The following is a 22381-nucleotide window of genomic DNA, read 5'->3' as shown; positions in this document are numbered from 1 at the left end:
GCACAATGTTCTCTGAAAATACAGAAAATACTGTTAGGCTTATTTTACGAAGACAAAGGACAATAGGAAGCTGGGAAGAATACCAGCAGCTATACGTTATAAGGCCTCTGTATCACAAAAATGAATGGACAATAAAGCCAATCTAAAGTATTAGGTACTTAAATTAATAAGCTGGATTGGAAGCAATCTTTTCATTATAAATTTCCTTTCATATACAGCAATCCCACTGAGGTGATACCTTTGTAAAATCAGGCAAAAATCAACTGTTAATATTCTAAAGATGGACAAACCACAGATTAAGTACCTAAATAATCATGTTTCCAGTCACCAATTAACTAAGTAGAATTCTCTTAATTGTATCTATTAAGGCCTACTAATTGAGAGAAAAAGGGCAAAGTTGAGGACTTGGAGAAAGAAGACAGAAACATTCGTCTGCCTGATTCATAAAGGTCAGATCCCCTGGCTGCTGTTGTAGGAAACCAGCCATCACCAGTCACGAAGAAAAAGGCAGCAGCACACTTTGAGTATCCAAAGGGCCTCTTTACTGGGCTTGCAAGGCTCTTGTGGGCTTAGTTCAACATGATGATATAGGACAAGAACCTACCTGTTCAGTCAACATGCAATTAAAACTCCCAATGAAGGATGGCCCAGGGCAGTCCATTGGTATGGGGCAGGGGGCGCAGAGAAGCAAAGCCTGTTTTAATTAAGAAAATACTAGGCACTCCTCTTTAAATCCTCAAAAAATGAGGATGAACAAGATTTCAAAACCAACAATCACGATGTGTGTGAAAGTACCAGTAATGAGAATGAAGTGGGACTGAATATAATCTTTCCTACAAATGAAACCTGTTTGATGGTGTAAGGAAAATGGATGAGCTGTGGTCAAGAATAGGCCGAGGCAGACATCTAGTCCAGCATGACTCAGCGAGTTTGGAGTGCAGGCACACAGCTCCACGTGTTATGTAACCATGCCATGTGAGGTGCATTAAGTAACCACTCATGTGCGCTCATGCTTGACTCAGAGCCACTATTGTCTGTAAAAGGTATAATTACCCTGCTAACGCTGTACATAACGGCTTGCACTTGTGGCTCGTCCCCAGGCTTTCGCCCATGGCTTGCTTGTGCCCATGGCTTGCTTGCGCCCACAGCTCCCTTGTGCCCAGAGAGAGAATAAAGCCATGTTGAAACGCCCCATGATTCCTTGACTGGTCTTTCAACTGCCTGCCACTCGTCCACCGACTTTCCTCCGACCTCAGTTAGAACCTGACAGATGGTCAGTAGCTGTAGACATATTTCAAAGAAGTTATCATGGTTCACAGCCAGGCCTCTCAGACTTGAAATTATATTACAGTCATGTCAAAACATATCCTTTCTTCTCTGGGGCCTATAGGGTCTTAACACAAACACAAAGTTCAGCTTTTCTATTCTGAAGCCTTAATTTAACTCCTACCTGTTCAGATTCTCCTTCATCTTTTCTGACATTATCAGGAGATGTTACGTCAGGCCACATGACCCCTTCACTCAAGACAAGCCATTGCCATGTCCATATGACACGGTAGTGGGTGCACAGAGTCTCAGAGCTAGAGTGCACTTGGAGGTGCTCCAGCACAATCATTCATCTGATGCTCAAACTCTCTGTACAAAAAGGTTCAGATTTTCAGCATAAGCCCTGGAACATGAAGACTGTGATATGGTTTGGCTGTGTCCCCACCCAAATTTCAAACTGTAGCTCCCATCATTCCCACATATCATAGGAGCAACCTGGTAGGAGGTAACTGGTAACTGAATCACGGGGGTGGATCTTTCCCATGCTGTTCTTGTGACAGTGAATAAGTCTCATGAGATCTGATGGCTTTATTAAGGGGAGTTCCCCTGCACATGCTCTCTCTTGCCTGCTGCCATGCAAGATGTGACTTTGACTTTGCTCCTCCTCACCTTCCACCATGATTGTGAGGCCTCCCCAGCCATGTAACTGTGAGTCCATTAAACCTCTTTTTCTTCATAAATTACCCAGTCTCAGGTATGTCCTTATTAGCAGTGTGAGAACAAGTTAATACAGACTGCTTCTTGGAGAAGTAGGCACCAGCCAGTGCTTCACCACACACTGCTCTGAGATTTGTTGGTGAGCCATGCAAATAAAGAGAGAACAACAGAAATGTGTTTCTGGTTAGGCAGAAAGGAGGAGAAGAGATGGGACTGAAATAGAAGCATTACTGTACTTCCACAGTCAAGATGACTGTGTACAGAGAGAAGTCTACCTAACTTAGGGTGCAATCCTCTGGAATGTATGTTTCATACACATTTATACAAACACACATTATATGTATGCACACATTTTAAAGGCAAATGGGCATAAATATATTCAGTTAATTCTTTTAAATTTGTCTTATCTCTCTTTCATGCCAAATCGACCCTCTACTCAATTACACGGTAAGTTGTATTTTAAATATGCACTTCCAGACCTCTCAGAAGGGAGTTACAGTGCTATTTTCTTCCTGAAACATCATGAATTTCCCAGTACAAGGCAGGTGGAGACAGAGTCTGGAGGTCTAACTTGGCCTTTAACATTTCCACGAACCTCACATTCGACAGGACTCAATGTACATGTAACAGAGGTGCTACAGTGGCCTGGTGCCAGCAATGTGTGTTTTTGGCTTCACGAACTCTATAAAAATGAAGTTTTTTTGAAGAGCTAAGGGAAATTATATCTTAAAAATGTAGAAAGTGAGAACAGAAGTGCTACAATGTCCAAGGGCACTCACTGACCAGGACTGAGGATCCAGATTCTTGTTAGAGGAAAGCCTGCCACATATAAGACATAGGCGCAGTCTAACTCAGTGGTTCTCAAACTCATCTCATGGCCCTTTTACAGGCTCACAAATGATCGCAGACCCTAAAGAGCTTTTGTTTATGTGAGTTATTTCTATCAATGTTTACCATACTAGAGGTTAAGCTCAAGAAAGTTTTGGAACATGAAAACACAGGCACACATCCCAGAAGTGATGCCATTGCATGTCACAGTCTCTTGAAACACCACTGTGTATAGACAAGAGAGAAAGGGTGAAAAAGGTAAATCATATCTTAACTTTTATCTTGCAGGCAGACACCCTGAAAGGGTATAAGAGTGTCCCTCTCAAGGGTCCCCAAACCATACTTTGGGAACCACTGGTCTAGTTCAAACTTGTACACATCAGCAGTGTCTTTGAACACGTAAATGAAGAAATGGCACAGTACTGAGTAAGAGGATGTACTGTTCATTTTAAAAAATTGAGCCACTGAATCAAAGGATGGCATCTTTTTCTAGAGCATTTCTCTACTGACTACTGCCCCCAAACCATTAGTATATTAAAATGATCCTTCCTGGTAATATGCCAAGCAGAATGACCCTAGGTCCAAATCTCTGTTTTGACCACTCTGTTTTCTATCTGCTTACTAAATATCTTCATCCATTTGCACCTCGAATGCAAAACAGGTAAAACAGTACTTATTTTTTAAATGTTTGGTTTCTTTTCTAGTTGTTAATGAAATACACAAATGCTGTAGAAAAGCTGAAAATACCAAAAAGTATTTTTTAAAAAAGAAAGAAATGTGTCCTATGTTTCCGCCCTCTGGGAAAGCCATGGTCATCATTCTGGGTAATAGCCTTCTGGTCTTTTTATCATGCATATTTTAAAAATGCAGTGAAGTTCTTTTTTTTTTTTTTTTTTTTTTGAGACGGAGTCTCGCTCTGTAACCCAGGCTGGAGTGCAGTGGCGCGATCTCGGCTCACTGCAAGCTCTGCCTCCCGGGTTCACGCCATTCTCCTGCCTCAGCCTCTTGAGCAGCTGGGATTACAGGCGCCCGCCACCACACCCGGCTAATTTTTTGTATTTTTAGTAGAGACGGGGTTTCACTGTGGTCTCGATCTCCTGACCTCGTGATCTGCCTGCCTCGGCCTCCCAAAGTGCTAGGATTACAAGCGTGAGCCACTGCGCCCCGCCGTGAAGTTCATATTTTAAAGATACTTAGTATATTTTATTTTAAAATATTTTTAGTGTGAAAGAAATGCACATTGCTTAAGAAAATCTAGAACATACAAGCAAAATAAAGATGATGCTCATAATATGTTGATATGTATAAGCAATCTTTATTCTGTGTGCATACTGTACCTTTTTTTAAAAAATGAAATAATGATCAGACTGCACATACTGTTATATAACTTGTCTTCTTCGCAATTTATTTAGAACATCTTTTTATGTCACTCAGTATTCCTCAATCCCTCCTTGGCATTTTCATTGTACAGCTGTACCATGGTTATTACCTTCAAAAATTACTATTTTAAGAATATTGTGATGCACATCTTAGCTAAACTTCTGCACACATCCATGGCGGTTCTCTTTGAGTTAATGTTCTAGAAATGCAAATTCTGGGACAAAAGGTGTGTCAATTTTTTAGGAGTTGATATACCTTATTTAAGTCCCCTTAAGAAAGGTGTTCTTTCACTAACTGTGTATGAGAGAGCCTGATGTTCCCTATTCCCAACTTCACTGAGTAAATGTTCCAAATCCTCATCAATTGTATAGGTGAAAAATTCTATCTCATCATTTTAATTTGCATTTCTTTGATTGCTGTTAAGATTGAACATTTTTCTTCCATTTTATTGATCATATTTCTTTCTTTGTTGGTCTTACCTTTCTGTTCTTTGCCCATTTTCTATTAGTGTAATTACCTTTATCTCATAAATCTATATTAATTTGTAAGAACGCTTAATAACTCTTTCTCATATATGGGTAAATACTGCCCCAGCTTGTCTTTTATCTTTTAGAACAGTTCAGAATGTCTTTTGATTGAAAGAAGTTCTGAAGTGTTATAAAGCTAAGTACATTCTCTTCCTTGATAGTTTCTAACACTAGAAATTAATAAGGCCTTCTTTATTCTAAGATCATTTAATTTTTAGTTGTATTTTCTTCCATGTCACTAGTTTAAACCTTGCAATAGCTCTTCAAAGTCTGCCACAAGGAGGACCTGGCCAATGCCTTCAGAAAAATGACTGGTAAGGCTTATTAAATATAGATTGGACATTTGGTGAAACAAACCATTGAGGGTGTCCTGGAAAGGAGAGGAGAGAGATCTTTTATGTTTATTATTTGCCAATTCCTTATGCTACCTCCAGTAGCTCTGTTAACTTGCTCTTTGAGTATAAAAAGTTTAAAATGAAAAAAGTGTTGACATTAGTTTTATGTTAAAATATTAAACCAGTGGGTATGATGACTCTTCTTACCTTTGCCAGAACGGCAGCTGTCTTAGATAGAAAAGACCTTCGTTATATTCACTAATGTATTTCTTGCAAGCACAGTGCATGGCACATAGTATGCACTTGACAAATATGTGTTGGAGCTGATGTTTTACCAACTAGAGCTATGTATATGCCAGGTTTGGGATGAGCGAGGCAGGGATAATAAAGTCTGGACTTCACAGCTTCATATGAAGGAGGTGCAATGTAAGAAAAACTCCAAATGAAGGTAGAAACTAAATTTCAGTTTTACTTTTTAGTTCACTGTAGAGATATTGATCTGCGTGTAAACATGAAACTGCCTCAGACCTGGGACAGTAGGATGTGGTGCTGAATACTGGAAAATATTCAGAGAAAAAAAAATTCTGCTAGGCAGACCATTAAGCAAAACAGTGGTATCCACCCACTAAAAGAGACAAGAGGCACTACTCTACTTCATTTTGATGTTTTGGCATTTGTCCAAAGCAATAAAAATCAGATCCGGCTTGATCTGAACATAACAAGGAAGAAACAGTTCTCAAGAAGATTCTTTTTCACGATGGGGGAAGGGAGAGGGTCATTTTGTACAATAATGGAAAAATCAATTATTTTTCAATCAGATGGAGTGTCCTCATAAATTTAAAGCACAGAACAGCATGACATGCCTTTATAAAAAACAATGACCACAAGGGAGACGAGTAAAGGATCATAATCCTAAGGTTGCTACTAAGAAGGAAAGATCTTACAAGGGGAGAACAACACTTTTCTTGCTAGTGTGTTTTCTGTGAACGTACGAAGTAGTCGGTATGCACTGAATGTACATCATCCTGCACAATTTGCCTCTACAGAATCCTGTTCAATTGGCTTCCCATTTGGCTATGGCTTTTAAGTGATACACTGAAATCTTTTCTCTACAGCATGATAATGCAGCAGTAACACAGATAAACCCAAAACTGGCAAATATACTATATGTAATATATATTTATACATATTAGCAAGAAAATAACCAAGAAAGTAGTAGAAATACTGTTGACAGAATTTAAAAGTTAAATGTTGGCCAGGTGTGGTGGTTTACACCAGGTGGCTTAATCCCAGCATTTTGGGAGGTTGAGATGGGAAGATTGCTTGAGTCCAGGAGTTCCAGACAAGCCTGGGGTAACATGGTGAAATCCCATCTCTACAAAAAATCCAAAAATTAGCCAGGTATGTTGGCACACACCTGTTGTCCCAGCTACTCAGAAGGCTGAGGTGGGAGGATTCCTTGAGTCCGGGAGGTTGAGCACTACAGCCTGTGTGACAGAGCAACACCCTGTCTCTCTCTCAAAAAAAAAAAAAAAAAGTTAAATTGCAATTATGAAGTTTTTGATCAACATAAAGATTGGAAAGTCAGCTCTTGCAAAAAGCTGCGAAGAACGTAGGAACATTGGAAAGATGGTCAAGTCTGCATGAGGGTTTGGGGGAATGCATACCCTGGGAAAATATGTGCCCCACAATTTCCTTAATACGTAAGGCTCAGAATTTACAACCATTACTGCCTGTTTACAAATTTAAAAGGGGAATAAAGAAACATGAGGCTGTCTACTCTGTGTAAACCCATGAGTCTGTTATCATATTCCATGTACACTGACATATTTCCTGTAGACTGGCCTCAGGGATGACAGCAGATTCATGATGGACCTTATGCGCAGGAACGCCCTGTGTCTGTTTTCAGCCAGCAGTGATACACCAACATGCTAGCTATCCGAAGGCCAGAAGTGCACCCCTTTCTAGTGTTTCCTCAGACCCTGGCGGAGATCGGAGTTCAAGAAGGTGAGGAATGAAGGCCCTACCTGGTGGACAGTAACTCATGAGGTATCAGGGTAGTCCTGTTAAATTAGTGCAGCCAACCGCTAATCCCTTCGTGCCATGGGGTTTGGGGATTCTGTGTATTCTAGAGGGATGGTCCACGATGGATTCAAGAGAGCTGTCAATGTCTAACTGCTATCAGCATCGCCCTGGCACTTCACAGGAATAACAAGGGCCACCCTCCATCCGTATACTTCCCTAACTGAAGTGCGCCATCAGTGAGCTGGGGTTTAGGAAGAAAGGAGAGCATTACAGTGTGTGTCTGAGGAAGAGGAGAGTGCACAATTCCAATGTCTCCAACTTTCTAGGAACAAATCCACTTAGAATGTCAGTCACACCCACAACAATATTTCTAGCACTCCAACTAACACCATAATTGAGGAGGAGAGTCTCTGGTTTTATTTATGCTGAGAAGAGCTGTTTCCTCCCCAGAGAGTGACCTATTCTTTGTCTTATGCCGAGAAAGCCATAAGAAAAATGCTGACCTATGAAGGTGACACATCATGCTTAATCACTACTTTCAATTAAAACAATATAAAATAGAGCACGTACTGAGCCACTCAGGCAGAACATAATATCCCAAGCAACAGACACACCTACTGAGACTTGACATTTCTGAGGAGTCTGGTTCCCAGCTGTGTGTGGAGAGTGAATCCATGACATTAGATGTTGGGTTGCTCTGGAGAAACTCAGGGCGGAGCTGTCACAGCAAACTGCATTTGCTGATAGCAGATTTCCAAAAAGTTGCCTTAGCTTTTCAACACACCAAACTCCAAATACTAGGAGCCAAAAGAGGTTTGCAGCCATGGATCTCCCCTCCTCCCCACCTCCAGTCATGACCCTGGGGCAGAACACCTGCTTACTTTCCAGTATTCCAACAGCTCACTTCTCAAAGGCGGCTTAACGCCAAGTGTTTAAGCTGGGGTGGGGTTGAAGTGGGAAAACTCAGCTCTGGTTTCTTTCTCTTTGGTTAAGCTCAGCCAAACGAAAACTCCTCAGAAACAACTGCTTGTTTTTTTGCTGGTCTCTTCAGATAGGATAAAGTGGCCAGTGTCTCCCATAAAACTTGCATCTAGGGAAATAGGGTAAGTGCACAGAAGGCTTTTCCAGCTTTCTCCAATCCCTGAAGCTTCCCAGGGCCCTTCCTGCCCATGAGAAGGCTGAGTAAATGACCATGAGAAAAGTCACCACTGGAAGAGCGTCCTAATTTAGTAGAAGAATTTCAACAAGGTAAATGGAATTTCTAAAGTCTAGAGATTCCATATGTTCTTTTGACAACCAAACCATTAAACAGTGCTGTCCCACTCTACCATAATCCATATAACAGGCCCACAATAACACACCTGTTTTTGTAGGCCTCTGAAAACATCTCTCCCATTTTAAATCCTTTAGTGGCTCATAGGATCTGGCCCTTGCCTCCTTCTCTGGGCTTATATCTGACCACCTTCCACTAGCGCAGTAGTTTTCAACCAATGGGTAATTCTGTCCCTGTATGGGACACTGGGCAATAATCTGAGGACATTTTTGGTTGTCACAATTAGAGTGAAGGGAAGGGGATGCTACAAAAAATCCTAAAACGCGGAAGATAGTCTCTCACTTCAAAGAATTACTTGGTCCAAATATCAAGTGTCAAGGCTGAGAAACCCTGCTCCAGTCATACCAAACTCTTTGCTGGTCTCTGAGCACACCAGGCGTTCTCATATGCTTTTGTGCTTAAACACATTCCTTTACCTGGAATGCCTTGCCCTACCTTCCCTGTCCAGGAAATTACCATTTCCCATCCAGGATCCTACTCAAATGTCGCCTCCTCTACATTGTCCTTCCCAGATTCCCCAGAGTTGGATGTTCCTTTTTCTGTGCCTCCAGAGCTTCTGGTACATACCTTGTTAGAACACACTCACTATGCTGCCCCACGATAGTCTGCACATGCTGAAGGCATGTCTCAAGTTGTATTCTTCGTTTATTCCCATAGTGCCCATCTGGTAATAAATCGCCACTCACCAATTTAATCAGGGAATAAATAAAAATGGAAAAGATGCACCTTACACTCTCTTGCAACTATGTCTAAGGGATAATAGTGTCCCCAACATAAAAACAACAGCAGTAAATATGTATCAAGTGCTTGTAATGTGGACAGGCACTATACTAAGCACTGGTACATGTAGTAACTCATTTCATCCTTACAATAATCCTATCAGGTAGGTATCATTTTTATCAGCATTTTACAGATGAGGAAACTGAGGAACCAAGAAGTCAGGCCACTTGCCCAGGGTCACCGACACTAGCATCTGGAAAAAGTGATATTTAGTCCCAGGAAATCTAGCCTCAGACTCTCAATATTCCAATATTCATGCCAAGGCAGTTATGCTAAAACCCAGTATTTCAGCCACTCAGAGGCCCCTGTCAAGTATAAATGACACCTCCAGAGGACTACGCAGTCAGAGTAGCCACTAGCACCTGTGACCCTGCTTGTGGGGGATCACACGACTCTCCAACTCAAACGCTTCTGGCAGGATAAGCAACCTCTTCACATCATGGAAAGACATATGCATTCCAGAAAATCATGGTACCGTAAAGGAAATACAAGTGCTGATTCCTCAAAGTACCTCTTACCTTGTTCATGCTGCAGGGATGGGAGCAAGGGATCAGACATGTCACAATGCGAGGCAGCTCTTGAAGATTCTCCTCATTCCTGGAGCCCTCACTTTGCGAAGCAGACAGCTGCACTGTGAATATAAACAAAGAAGAAATCCATCAGCTGGTGCCCAGGAAGGCACAGAGCACTGCCATGTCCAGTGCCTTGCTGCCATGATGGCAATGATCCAAGTCTGCACTGTCCAACATGGTAGCCACTAGTCAGATGTGGCTATTACTGTGCACTTGAAAAGCAGCTAGTGCAAATGGGCGCGGCCAGGACTCAACAGCTAGAACTTCCACATATTTCCTAGGAAGGCAGCGTACCATAAGGGAATTCAGGAGGTCAGCTTTCCATGGGCCAAATGAACTAAACAGTTCAATCCCCCCAAATAGAAAAATAGTCCACCATGTTTTTATTCATGCTATTTATTCTTTACATGAAGTTTTTGATTCATATGAATTACGTTTCAGAGTAAAAGGGTTCTTCTTTGTCTTTTTCTTTCTTTCTTTTTTTGACATAGAGTCTCATTCTGTTGCCCAGGTTGGAGTGCAGTGGCATGATCACGGCTGACTGCAGCCTCAACCTTCTGGGCTACAGCAATCCTCCCACTTCAGCCTCCCAAGCAGCTGGGGCTACAGGCGTGCACCACTACGTCTGGCTAATTTTTGTATTTTTTTTATAGAGACAGGGTTTTGTCATGTTGTCCAAGCTGGTCTCAAACTCCTAAGCTCAAGTGATCCTCCTGCCTTAGCCTTCCAAAGTGCTGGGATTACAGGTGTGAGCCACCATACCTGGCCAGTTTCAAGGTTAATTTGTCAAATTCTAGGGGAAAATATTTTTTAAATGACTTCAATTGCTTAAATGGATTTGTAGCCTTTTCCTCTGAAAGGTGTTTACAGGTGGAACTGAGAGGAGAGCAAAACATCGTAAGGTTCCTGATACTCAATTTGTGTGTTATTTTTTTAAGTTGCATCTAGGAAGGATTTATATATCTGTACCTTCCCATAATACACGGAATTGGAGGTTTAACTGGAACTGCAGTGCTTTTAAAAATGAAAAATACACTATTTTTAATTATAATATATTAAGAACATAGAAAATGTTCAATAGGAAAATAAAAAGGTACTCATAACCCCACAAGCCCACCATAACCATCTTTAGTTATTAGTAATCAGCCTTTGTCTACATTGGAGAATGACATGTCTGCTAACTAAGTTCGGGACATGGAGAATTCCAAAGCTGTATTCCCCATATTAACATCTTTCACTGCTAAGAAAATGATTTTGCAATTTACATTTTCAAAGATAAACTCCTACTCCATGCACATTACTATTCTATGAACATAATATTACTACATTCCTTTTATAAATCAGACGATAGGGAGAGGAAATTGCAAATCACTCCTTGGATATTTGAAACACAGATTCTAAAGAAAATACCACATTTGGATTAAAAACTTAAATGTAAGACCTAAAACCATAAAAACCCTAGAAGAAAACCTAGGCAATACCATTCAGGACATAGGCATGGGCAAATACTTCATTACTAAAACACCAAAAGCAATGGCAACAAAAGCCAAAATTGACAAACGGGATCTAATTAAACTAAAGAGTTTCTGCACAGCAAAAGAAACTATCGGCAGAGTGAACAGGCAACCTACAAAATGGGAGAAAATTTTTGCAATCTATCCATCGGACAAAAGGCTAACATCCAGAATCTACAAAGAGCTTAAACAAATTTACAAGAAAAAAAAATTCAAAAACTGGGCAAAGGATATAAACAGACACTTCTCAAAAGAAGACATTTATGCAGCCAACAAACTTATGAAAAAATGCTCATCATCATTGGTCATTAGAGAAATGCAAATCAAAACCACAATGAGATACCATCTCACACCAGTTAGAATGGCAATCATTAAAAAGTCAGGAAACAACAGGTGCTGGAGAGGATGTGGAGAAATAGGAACACTTTTACACTCTTGGTGGGAGTGTAAATTAGTTCGACCATTGTGGAAGACAGTGTGGTGACTTCTCAAGGATCTAGAACTAGAAATACCATTTGACCCAGCAATCCCATTACTGGGTATATACCCAAAGGATTATAAATCATTCTACTATAAAGACACATGCAGATATATGTTTATTGCAGCACTGTTCACAATAGCAAAGTCTTAAAACCAACCCAAATGCCTATCTATGATAGACTGAATAAAGAAAATGTGGCACATATATACCACGGAAAGGTATGCAGCCATAAAAAAGGATGAGTTCATGTCCTTTGCAGGGACATGGAGGGAAATGGAAACTATCATTTTCAGCAAAGTAACACTAGAAGAGAAAACCAAACACTGCATGTTCTCACTCATAAGTGGGAGATGAACAATGAGAACACATGGACACAGGGAGGGGAACATCACACACTGGGGCCTGTCAGGGGGTGGGGGGCTAGGGGAGGGATAGCATTAGGAGAAATACCTAACGTAAATGATGAGTTGATGGGTGCAACAAACCAACATGGTACATGTATACCTATGTAGTAAACCTGCACATTGTACACATGTACCCCAGAACTTAAAGTATAATAATAAAAAAAGAAAATACCACATTCAGTCATAGCAATAGCATATTTTAACAATAATGTACAACATGGAGAGCTCCTAAAATTCCAACTTTGTAGCATGAATATATCCAAACATCTCCACATGTACATGATGTCCAGGTAATCATGGCTTCAAAGTCAAGAAAATTCAATATCTAATTCTAATTGATCTTAAAGTGACTGAAAAAAAATAATGCATATAATTTTTACTCTTTCGATTTCTGGAAGCAGGTGCTAATAAATTTCTTAGTTTTAAAGTAGAACTTCATACATGCTGTTTCCTTTTCAATGTATGTATCAATCCATTTAAAAACTATAGCCCAGAACTTAACTGGAAAGCTTGCCCAAATGCCTAGCAGAGATGCCTCATGTCACAATTCAATTTCTATGTACACATTGGTATCAACACAGGAAATGTGGGTACAAGAAGATAATAACAAACAGACAAGGATTCTTGAACATCATTTCCCTGAGGAACCCCACCCAGCTCCAATCATGCCACAATCCCCGTACTCTCAGAACTTGGATAAATAACTTGCACTAAACTGATTACAGATCCCTTCCTGCCCCCGCCCCAACTGTTCTTATGTCATTCTCATGTATGTTGTTTTACAACCGAACCAGGCTAAAAACCCTTTGAGGGAAACATCAGTCACATAGAACGTTTTAAAACAAAAGTTACAAGAGTTTTTTCTTTGCTATCACTCACAGGGCCTAGGATGATACAGACTTTTAAGTGTGGGGTCTTAAAAACAATGTTAGTAATTGCTGCAGTTGTCTTTGGAGTTCTTTTAAAAAGGAAAATCTCTAAATGCCAGGACTGTAAATCTTTTTAAAAATATTAAGAATATCATACAACTGTATAGTACCCCAAACTATACAACGCACTTTTATATATTAATACTCTCATTTAATATACTAATACCAATCTGGGTGGCAGTTTTCCTAATTTGGAAACCAGACAGAGAGAGGTAAAAGAATTTTTCTTGGTTCTTGCTGAAATAAGCAATAGACCCTGGACTAGAAGTGACTTCATTTCAAGACACTATGGAATTAAAGCATGTGAAAGACCACAAATAAAAAATAAACACAACACACACCCAAAAACAACACACCCCCCAAAACAACACACATACACACACGCGCACAGACCAAGACCACCATTTAACAGAAAACGCCTCAGAGAACAGACGACAATTTTAGAAACTGGGTCAGTTCACTTCTGGACAGCAACCAAAAAGACTGGCCTTGTTCTATCAAGTACTTTCCATCTCCTTTGAAATCGAGAGAACCTGGTTGTTTTGCATCCAATTCAGTTTATGAAGAAGTTTAGTGAAATCTACAGCTTAAAAAAGGAGACTGCATCTTAAATATAAAGCATTAGGGAAAAAGATACCTGAGTTACTGTGGTGGAATCAAGAATGTTTTCTTTTTTAGTTTATTATTCAATGTTTCTTTTCATTTTTTTAAAAGCTGGATTCCTCTAGCACTGAACAAAATGAAACTACAGATGCCTTTAAAGGGTGCCTTGAGAAAGTTAATCCCATAAGCCCCTGTGTGACTTCCACTCAGCTGATCTTAACAGTTGGTTCAATGGTCAATCTTAGACTTCTAAAACTTCTAAAAGGTTAATAAACTATAATTTGTCTTTCCAGGTGGATAGAAGCGTGGGTAAGAAGAAAAGTGGGCCAGAATTACAGAACCCCAGCACTTTGGGAGGCTGAGATGGGTGGATCACTTGAGGTCGGGAGTATGAGACCAGCATGGCCAACATGGAAAAACCTCATCTCTACTAAAAATACAAAAATTAGCTGGGTGTGGTGGTGCAGGCCTGTAATCCCAGCTACTTGGGAGGTTGAGGCAGGAGAACAGCTTGAACCAGGAGGCGGAGGCTGCAGTGGGCCAAGACTGCATCAGTGCACTGCAGCCTGGGTGACAGAGTGAGACTCTGTTTCACAAAAAAAAAGGGGGGGGGGGCAGAGACAAAGCAAGTCTAAGAAGAAGAGAGAAATGACAAGAAAAGATGAAAGATACAAAGAATGGAGAAGAACAAAGGGCAGGTAAGCAAACAAAAACACTCAGAGATAGGTTTGGTAACATGGCCAAGAGCCCCACACCAGCCAGGTCCTCACTATGGAAGGGACCCAGAGATTCGGACTCCTGGTGACAACTGCACATCCTATGGCTTCTCTGGGGTTATACTCTCATGTCTCAGGTGTCAGCAAATGGGAGTTGGAGAAACACCAGGCCTACCTGATTCACCACTATTTATTTACCATCCCAACCTCCATCTACCATGGAGAGAAGCCTATTTTACCTAGATCACTGTTAATGTGCTATAGAGGTATGCTGAGAATAACATAAGTCACCTTTAACCCTATGCTCTTTAAAGAGAAGCTTCAAAGTGTCAAGGGCTGTGTGTGTGTGTGTGTGTGCGTGCGTGTGTATGTGTTCTCTTGGCCCTGGAAAATGCAACTAATACTGCCAATATTGAATAGAATATGGTGAGTTGGGTTTTTCTCCCCACTCTAACTCCCAACGCCTTCTATGATGTCCATTCTAGAAGCCTTCTGTAATCTCTCTCAAAGCCGGGGAGCTCAGGCACTCCTGTGGGAGACAGACAGGCCAACAAGAACGAGCAGGTCACTCTTCGCAGGGTTAAAGGTCTCACTAGCTTTTAGACAACGTGCACCATGAGGCCAGTCTGTGGGATGGACTCTTTTCCTACCCTTCCCATCACCATGCCCAGCAGCTTAGGCAGAGGGCTGGGGCATGAGGGCCTATGCCAGGCCCAAGAGCTTTTGGAGAAGGAATAATGAAGTAATCAAGGTGAACAAGCTCTGAAGTCTAGAAAAATAATGCTCTTGCATCTAGGACTTAGAAACTTGGGAAATCAGATGGACAGGTGACAGCAATATCCCTCATCTCCTCTACTCTATTTTAAGGGGTGGAGTAATTCACATGGCTTTAAAGTTAAGTCTGGACAATCTTCAACTGGAGACTTTCAACTGAAAAAATATAAGGCCATTTTTATTACAGAAAGGCTAATCCCTCCCTTCTACAATAGGGGGCATGGTGCCGGGATTAAAGGATCCAAAGGCAAAGAAGCTAGACTCCTGCCCCCTTCCCCCAGTGCACGCACACCTTCTTTCCAACTGGCTGGTTCATTCCCTGCTACCTAAAGAAGAGGCAAGAGGAACAGGGCGGAGCTTGCCAAGGAGATTCCCGCAGGTCCCTCTCCATCCTCAAAGTTACAGCAGATGTGTGGCTGTGGTTCTCCATGACTTCAGTGTCCTTGCCACAAACACACTATAACATGGTTCTGCCCCCAAGAGACTAGACATTTGCCATTCTGCGTTGCTCCCATGTGCTGCCTTCACAGCATACCATGGAAAACAGACATTCTAAGCCAGAATGACAAGAGCATCTTCCCATCAAGCATCATCAATAGCCTTCCTCCCCGAGGACAGGTTAAGTAATTTGAAAATGAATGTTCTGAAATTTTAACTAATATATGAGTTGTAGTTCAATAGGAAATGGTGATAAAGAGGAGGAAACAAGAGGATTATAAATTACAAAAGAGAGACACATTGCTGGTAACACAGACACACAAATGATCTGAGAGCCAGATGGGGAGAAACAGAGGCCAGGAAAGGGCCAAGAGTGACAAGTGGTAGAGTGTCCATCACTTTCATACACCCGCTTCTGGCACACAGGCTAGGGGTTTCTTGCACTTGGTCAAATACATAAGTCAGGATATCTAATATTTAGATTCGGGGCTATCACTGTAAAATGTAAATCGCAGTCTTCAGTGATTTAGGACTATCTCAATTTAAAGGCACAACACAGAGTGCCCCTGAGAGGTTACTTGGCCTGGCCCACTTCCCTTGCCTAAGTGACTATTTAAACCAGTGGCCACAAATTCAGATGACTGCAGGGGTCAAGAAAGAATGAGATGAGTGAAAGGTCAGGTCTGGGAAGACAGTGAGGAATGGGGCATCTGGGGAGTCTGCCACTTAGCTCTAGCCCCAGCAAAGCAGGAACAGCCCCATGTGCCAAGAGCTTCTGATACTCAAGAAACAGAGTTGAGAGACTGCATAAAATCATTTGCTGTTTTAATGTTGGAAACTCATGCTAATATTCTGGAAATTTTGTAGGTGTTGGGTCTGGTTGGCTAGTTTGCCTCTTCTACTGCACACTTTCTATGTTGCTCAGGGGATTCTTTGTTCCTGTAAACCTAAACCTCTGGGGGAGAAAACTCTCCACCTGCCTTTTGGCCCCTCTGGGTTGTACTGTTAGGGCTTCACTGCCCCCAGAAAGCCAGGGAGAAGAGTGGGCAAAGACAGATAGGGGCCAAGTCAGTCTGAATATCAACTCTACCTCTCGGAATGTGATTTTTGGCAATTTACTGGCTCTCTCTCAGTCTCTGTTCCTTTATCCCTAGAACTGGAGGAAATTCTTTATACCTCTTGAGATTATTTTGAGGATTGTTTTGAGCATTTCACGAGAAGAGATCTTGTCTATTTTGTACTAGTACCCAAATACCCAGCACCTATCCTGCTGCCTTACATACAGCAGGCACTCAATATATGCCAAAATTATAATGTTTGGGAAGATCTCCCGTAAGTCCGGCACCAGTTGAACCTATTTCCTTTCATTCTCTCCTCTTCTGATGCTTTAATGTCAATATCCATATCTACTTCTCGCTTGGTCAGAATATTTTGAAATTAAACTTTATAGAAGGCCAAATTAAGAATAAATACTGAAGAGTTTTTTCTTAAGAAGCATGGCATACTTTTAGGTCAACAAGGCACTATTTGGGTACTACTAGCAACAGCTTTTTGTGTACTTCAGAAGAAAAAAAACTAAACACAAGAGATTTCATTGTCTAATTAATAAATTAAGGAATCATGCATTAAGTTTAGCATTCTCAACTCATGTTTGCCAATAGTGCACGCCACTGCATGGAGAGTACATAGTGGCTATTCCAGGTGACTCTTGATCCATTTGTTCACTTTGGATTGAGAAGGCTAAATTATATTCATCTAGAACAAATGTTTACTAACCATGTCTTATTTACCTGGGTTTCTTTGATTTTATGCTGAAAGAATCCCAGAGCCCTCCAAATAATTTCAGCTTCCCTCTCCCTTGGCGGGGGAAGGCGGGTTTGCTGTACAATTCAGGCAAACATATTTCCCATGATTTGGTGAGAAACTGAAATAACAAACAGCCTGGTGAGTTACTTCAGAGTGACCCACTGCAATGGGAGCACTGTTAAAGAAGCGTTAAGGGGACCAGCTATCTCTCCAATAAAAAGTTTCCAATTAAGGAACTAAAATATTCTTAAGAAGATCTTGGGGACAAGCTGTAAGTAGGATCATCACCTTAATTAGGGCTAGTGCTTACAACTGAAACTGCTTAGCAAGCCAGAATGGGTTATATGCCTTGTTCCTCTTGAGAAGAAACGTTCATTAATCTGCAGAAGAAAACTCTATTTGGCCTGATGGGCTCTGCTGAAAAGCAATCTCAGAGGTTCACTGTTAACCTCTGCTTTTCTGGGGCTTAGATTCTGTTCCTTGTTTTTGAAACAGGGTCTCACTCTGTTGTCCAGGCTGGAGTGCAGTGGCACCAACTTGGCTCACTGCAGCCTCAGCCTCCCAGGCTCAATGATTCTCCCACCTCAGCTTCCCAAGTAGCTGGTACTACAGGTGTGCATCACCCCTGCCCAGTGAATTTTTTGTATTTTTTTGTAGAGATGGAGTTTTGCTATGTTGCATAGGCTGGTTTCAAACTCCTGGGCTCAAGTAATCCTCCTATGTTGGCCTCCCAAATCGCTGGGATTATAGGCATGAGCCACTGCATCTGGCCATATTCTGTACTTCTTATTACCAGCATCTCCTGAGTGCGGCTTGTTCTTTGTGAGGGAGTACCATGTCCCAGGTTGTTAAGCCTCTCCACAGGGATCTAGTGTTTGCCTCCACTATGGCCTAAGGGCTTTCAATACTCTCAAACCAGTGTCTAACAAAACAGCTGAAGTTATACCATGCAGGTAGTAGTATAACTATGGACCCCAGAGCTATTCAAACAGTGTAATCCTGGGTTTCCATCTCCCTGGTCTGTGCCCCAACACACAAACTTAAAGCCCCAGAGAGACTGGGGAAAATCTTCTTGCCCCCATTTTACAAGCACTTCTTGTATGAGTACAACCAGCATAGCTCCTAGAGTCTAGAGCCTATAGCTGGGTCTGAAACACTCTAAGGCCAGTGGCATCAATGTCTTCTGGCACCTAGGAATTTTCCTGCCCTGCTTTAAAGCTCCTATGTACTTGAAGATATTTAACCAATATTGGTTTATTTTAACCAATATACCTTAGGACTTTTTGGGGTGGGTGGTCAGAAGTAGGCCAGGCTGCATGAGCTCAGTATACCATTCTGCCAGAATTGGGTTCCCTAAATGCAATTCTGCCAGTTTAGGTCCCATATGTAGCCAATTCTAGCTGCCATTTAGGCTACAACTAGAATTAAGTTCTTTGTAGCCTAAGCTAATTGCTGTGACTCTTTCACTAACTCATCCTCATTACAGAGTGCCACTGGGGGGAGAAAGTGCTTATGGGTAGCCCAGGCCTTGAGAAACCTACCCTAAGCCAGAAGCAGCAGGTCCAGGCAGTGACCCCAAGGAAACAGGTCACTTTCCTTCCCAAGGCTGCATTTTCCACACCCAACTAAGTCTGCCCTCAGTTCTGTGGAATCTGCCTTCCATTAACTTTTCCATGATTTAGAACCGGATGACTGTACACTGATGTTTTAGTAGAATGAGAGAAGTAGTAGAAAGACGGCAAGAAATGCAACAAGGGCACAACCACCTTACCACATCAGGGATGTCTGCAGGGAGTCACTGTGTTCTCTGACAGCAAGCAGCCAAGAGAACACCCACAGAAAACGGCTTCAGCAGCTGACCCTGGGGTCTCCTCTGATCTCATTACAGCAGTTGACACTAGTCCTCACAAAACAAACAGAGGAAATTTATGCCTGTCTTAGCTGTGGAAAGCTCCACATTCCTTATTAACGAGAGTTTCAGCTTCTGAGACCACAGCCGCCGGGATGGGGAGGAGGTCAGCTGTGCTCCCAAGAAAGAACTGTGGCTGCTGCCTTGCCCTCTTTCTGGGGCTGGATATACAGGCGGTAAGCCTGGGGCCTGGGCTCTGTGCTCGGGTGACTGGGGGGAAGTTCCCTTTCTGCTAATGTCAACTTTCCTTGGCTCAGACGGTGGAGTCATTTCCTCTTAAACAGCACTGGGAAACTCACTACAAGGGAGTCTTGAGGGGATCCACCTGCTAAGGTCGGAATTCCAAGAGAGAGGTTGTTCTGAATAACCATACTCAAAAGTACTCTTGCCTGCACCTTCAAAAACTCTACTTAACTTGGAATTCTGACTTAAAACATTATTTCATATCTGTTAATTCAATCTTAGAAGTAACTGAGCAGTCAGCTCATTACATAAAGAGTGAGCTTCTAAACCAGAGTAAGAAAGTGGAGCAGAAGTTCTGAACCAGAGTGGTTTTGCCTCCCAGGGGACATCTGGCAATGCTGTAGACATTTTTGGTTGTCATGACCTGGGGGAGGGTGCTACTGGCATCTAGTGGGTGAGACCAATGATGCTACTGAAGATCCTACCATGTATAGGACAGACACCATAATCAAGAATTATCTGGTCCAAAACGTCAATAGTGCTGAGACTGGGAAACCCTGACGGGGAGGGAACATTCAGGGATATAGGCAGACTTAAAATCATGCCAACTCATAATCACATTATAATAATGTGGTATCATGCAACTTGGGGTCCCCAAAATGTAAACAATTAACAACCATAAAAATATACCAGTTCTCTCCTTGAGCAAAGTAAAAGCTGTACCTTACACAGAGTAAGATCATCAGAGTTGTCTGGGAAGAAGTGGAACAGCTTCAGTGTTGGACTATGTTATCATCAACATCACCACTGCCTGTTTACTCCAGGTCAAGGTGTGATCTGAGTGCCAACTATCAAAATTCAGTGGTAGCTATTAACAGAAGGAGTTTACACGTGAAGTTCTATGGTCACTAAAACTGTCTAAATAACCTAAGTATATATAGGTCTGGAAAAAGTTGCAAAATGTTTCAACTTTTAAAATACCAACAAAATATGAGGAACCATGTTGATGTTGACCTACATTCTAGGGTGGCTAAAAGAAACAGCTGCACAATAGGGTTCTAAATAAATGCAGAATTGCAGAAATGCATCATAATGAAAATATTCAAGGTGACTATTTTGAAATGCTCCCCATTTCTGTTTTTCTTGCTGTTTTCAAATATTCCCTCTCATCCACATGGCATATTTTCATTACATTTGTTGTAAGAATGTACACTTAGATAACCTACTCATTATTCTTTTATGTATTCTTTTACTCCAGACAAAAAGGAAAAAAAAAAAATCCCCATCCAAACAAAGCTAATGCATGGAAACAAATTTGAAGGAAAAAAAGAATTTCATGAATGAATGGGAGACAATTTTTTAATGGAATGTTTTAAAGGCTTGTGGTATAAACACGTAAACAAAATTGAGTCACTAACATTAATACTGTTTGCCATGATGTAAGAGTTGGTCTTTTTTTAAAATGCCCCAGAAGCCAAAGGAAAATAAATACTGTGGTAGGGAAAAATAATACCTTACTTGGCATTTTGAAGTCATTGCTCAATCCTTCTTGAGCAAGAAAACCATAGTAATGACTTTGTTTTACCTACCACAATTATGGTACACCTCGCAGCAATCCTCCACAATATTTTCCTCCCTCTGTTCAAGTTCTGCTAAATAATCTCTGGAAACCATTAACCAAGAACACGGTTCCAATTTTCCTGTTCTCCCTCCCCTGCTGCCTCAGTGTCATGCTGGCGTCAGGACAAAGCAAACTTGTATGACATCACAGAGCAAACTCATTTTCTGTAAACCAGCCCCTTGGTAGTTTACCGCTACTGGAACCCAACGCTGTCAACAGTGTGGTCTTTGTTTGGTGGGTGTTGCTCTAAAAATTTTTTTAAAAAGTTTCCCAACACCTCCTTCTTCTTTTAAACAGAGGCAAGCTGCTGGAGGCGCCGTCCTCGCCTGGCCCGCCCCACTCCGTAAACTAGACATTACCTTATACACAAATGACTCTAGGCATTCCTCAGTCTAGCTGCCTCACTGCAAAATTCCTATGCTCCTCAGCAGCAGGGCAGCACGCATTCCCCTGGCTTCCCCTCTTTCCTCTTCCCCCACCCTCCTCTTTTTCTTTTCTTTCTTTTTTTTTTTTTTTTTTTTTTTTTTTTTTTTTTTTTTTTTTTTAATTTCCACTGCCTCACTGTGTTTTTGTGTAAATGATCTCACATGACTCAACAAATCCATCTGCCTGAAGCAGGCCAAGTCTGGAGCCCTCCCAGGAGGGAGGAGAAGAATTGCTTTGTGGAAAGGACCTGGAGCTCTGCCCTTTCTCTGGCTCGAATTACCCGCCTGTCAGGCCTGACGGATTTGGCTAAAAATAAAAGGAAGCGGGCCGTGAAAAGCAGATGAATGGGCTCAGCAGTTCCTTAGATAACACAGGCCTGCTGTTGCCCAAAGCTCCCCAAACAGAAACTTCAAATGCAGGGCCTCTGAGTGCAGTGATCGGGCTTCCAGGTGAACGGGGCCTGTCAAACCCACTGGAGTTGGAGGACATGGCCTGGGCTGTGAATTTCGGTTTCCCTTCTGCACGCGTGTGTGTGTGTGTGTGTGTGTGTGTGTGTGTGTGTCACACAGAGAGTGAGAGCGCACGCGAGAGAGACTGAGAGAGAGAACCAGTCTAGTATTAAAAGGTTCTCAGAAAACAGTAGACTTCAGTGGAGTGAAGACTTGTAAAAAAAGAAAAAAATTTGTTGTTTCCACTACAAAATTATCCTTTTCCCCACCTCCACCACCAGACATTTTCAGCCTCTCTATGATGTCACTTCTCTGTTTAGAGCCAGCAAAGAGCTAAAAGTCCTTCTTGTAAGTGTATGCCCAGC

General features: G+C 41.7%; 1 protein-coding gene across 5 annotated transcripts in view; it reads right to left on the bottom strand.

The window, feature by feature from the left end:
* BACH2 (BTB domain and CNC homolog 2) overlaps positions 1-22381 on the bottom strand; it is a 367860-nt gene that overhangs the window by 267037 nt on the left and 78442 nt on the right. For all 5 annotated transcript variants that reach the window (XM_038002259.2, XM_038002258.2, XM_008006624.3 and 2 more), the window contains one exon: positions 9710-9822. The gene's annotated coding sequence lies outside the window, so the exon portion shown is untranslated. The remainder of the gene's footprint in view (positions 1-9709; positions 9823-22381) is intronic.

The sequence above is a fragment of the Chlorocebus sabaeus genome, chromosome 13 (genome assembly GCF_047675955.1).
Source record: "Chlorocebus sabaeus isolate Y175 chromosome 13, mChlSab1.0.hap1, whole genome shotgun sequence".
NCBI classification, from domain to species: domain Eukaryota; kingdom Metazoa; phylum Chordata; class Mammalia; order Primates; family Cercopithecidae; genus Chlorocebus; species Chlorocebus sabaeus.
The sequence above is the reverse complement of the archived record's forward strand: the minus strand, read 5'-3'. Positions and strand labels throughout refer to the sequence as shown.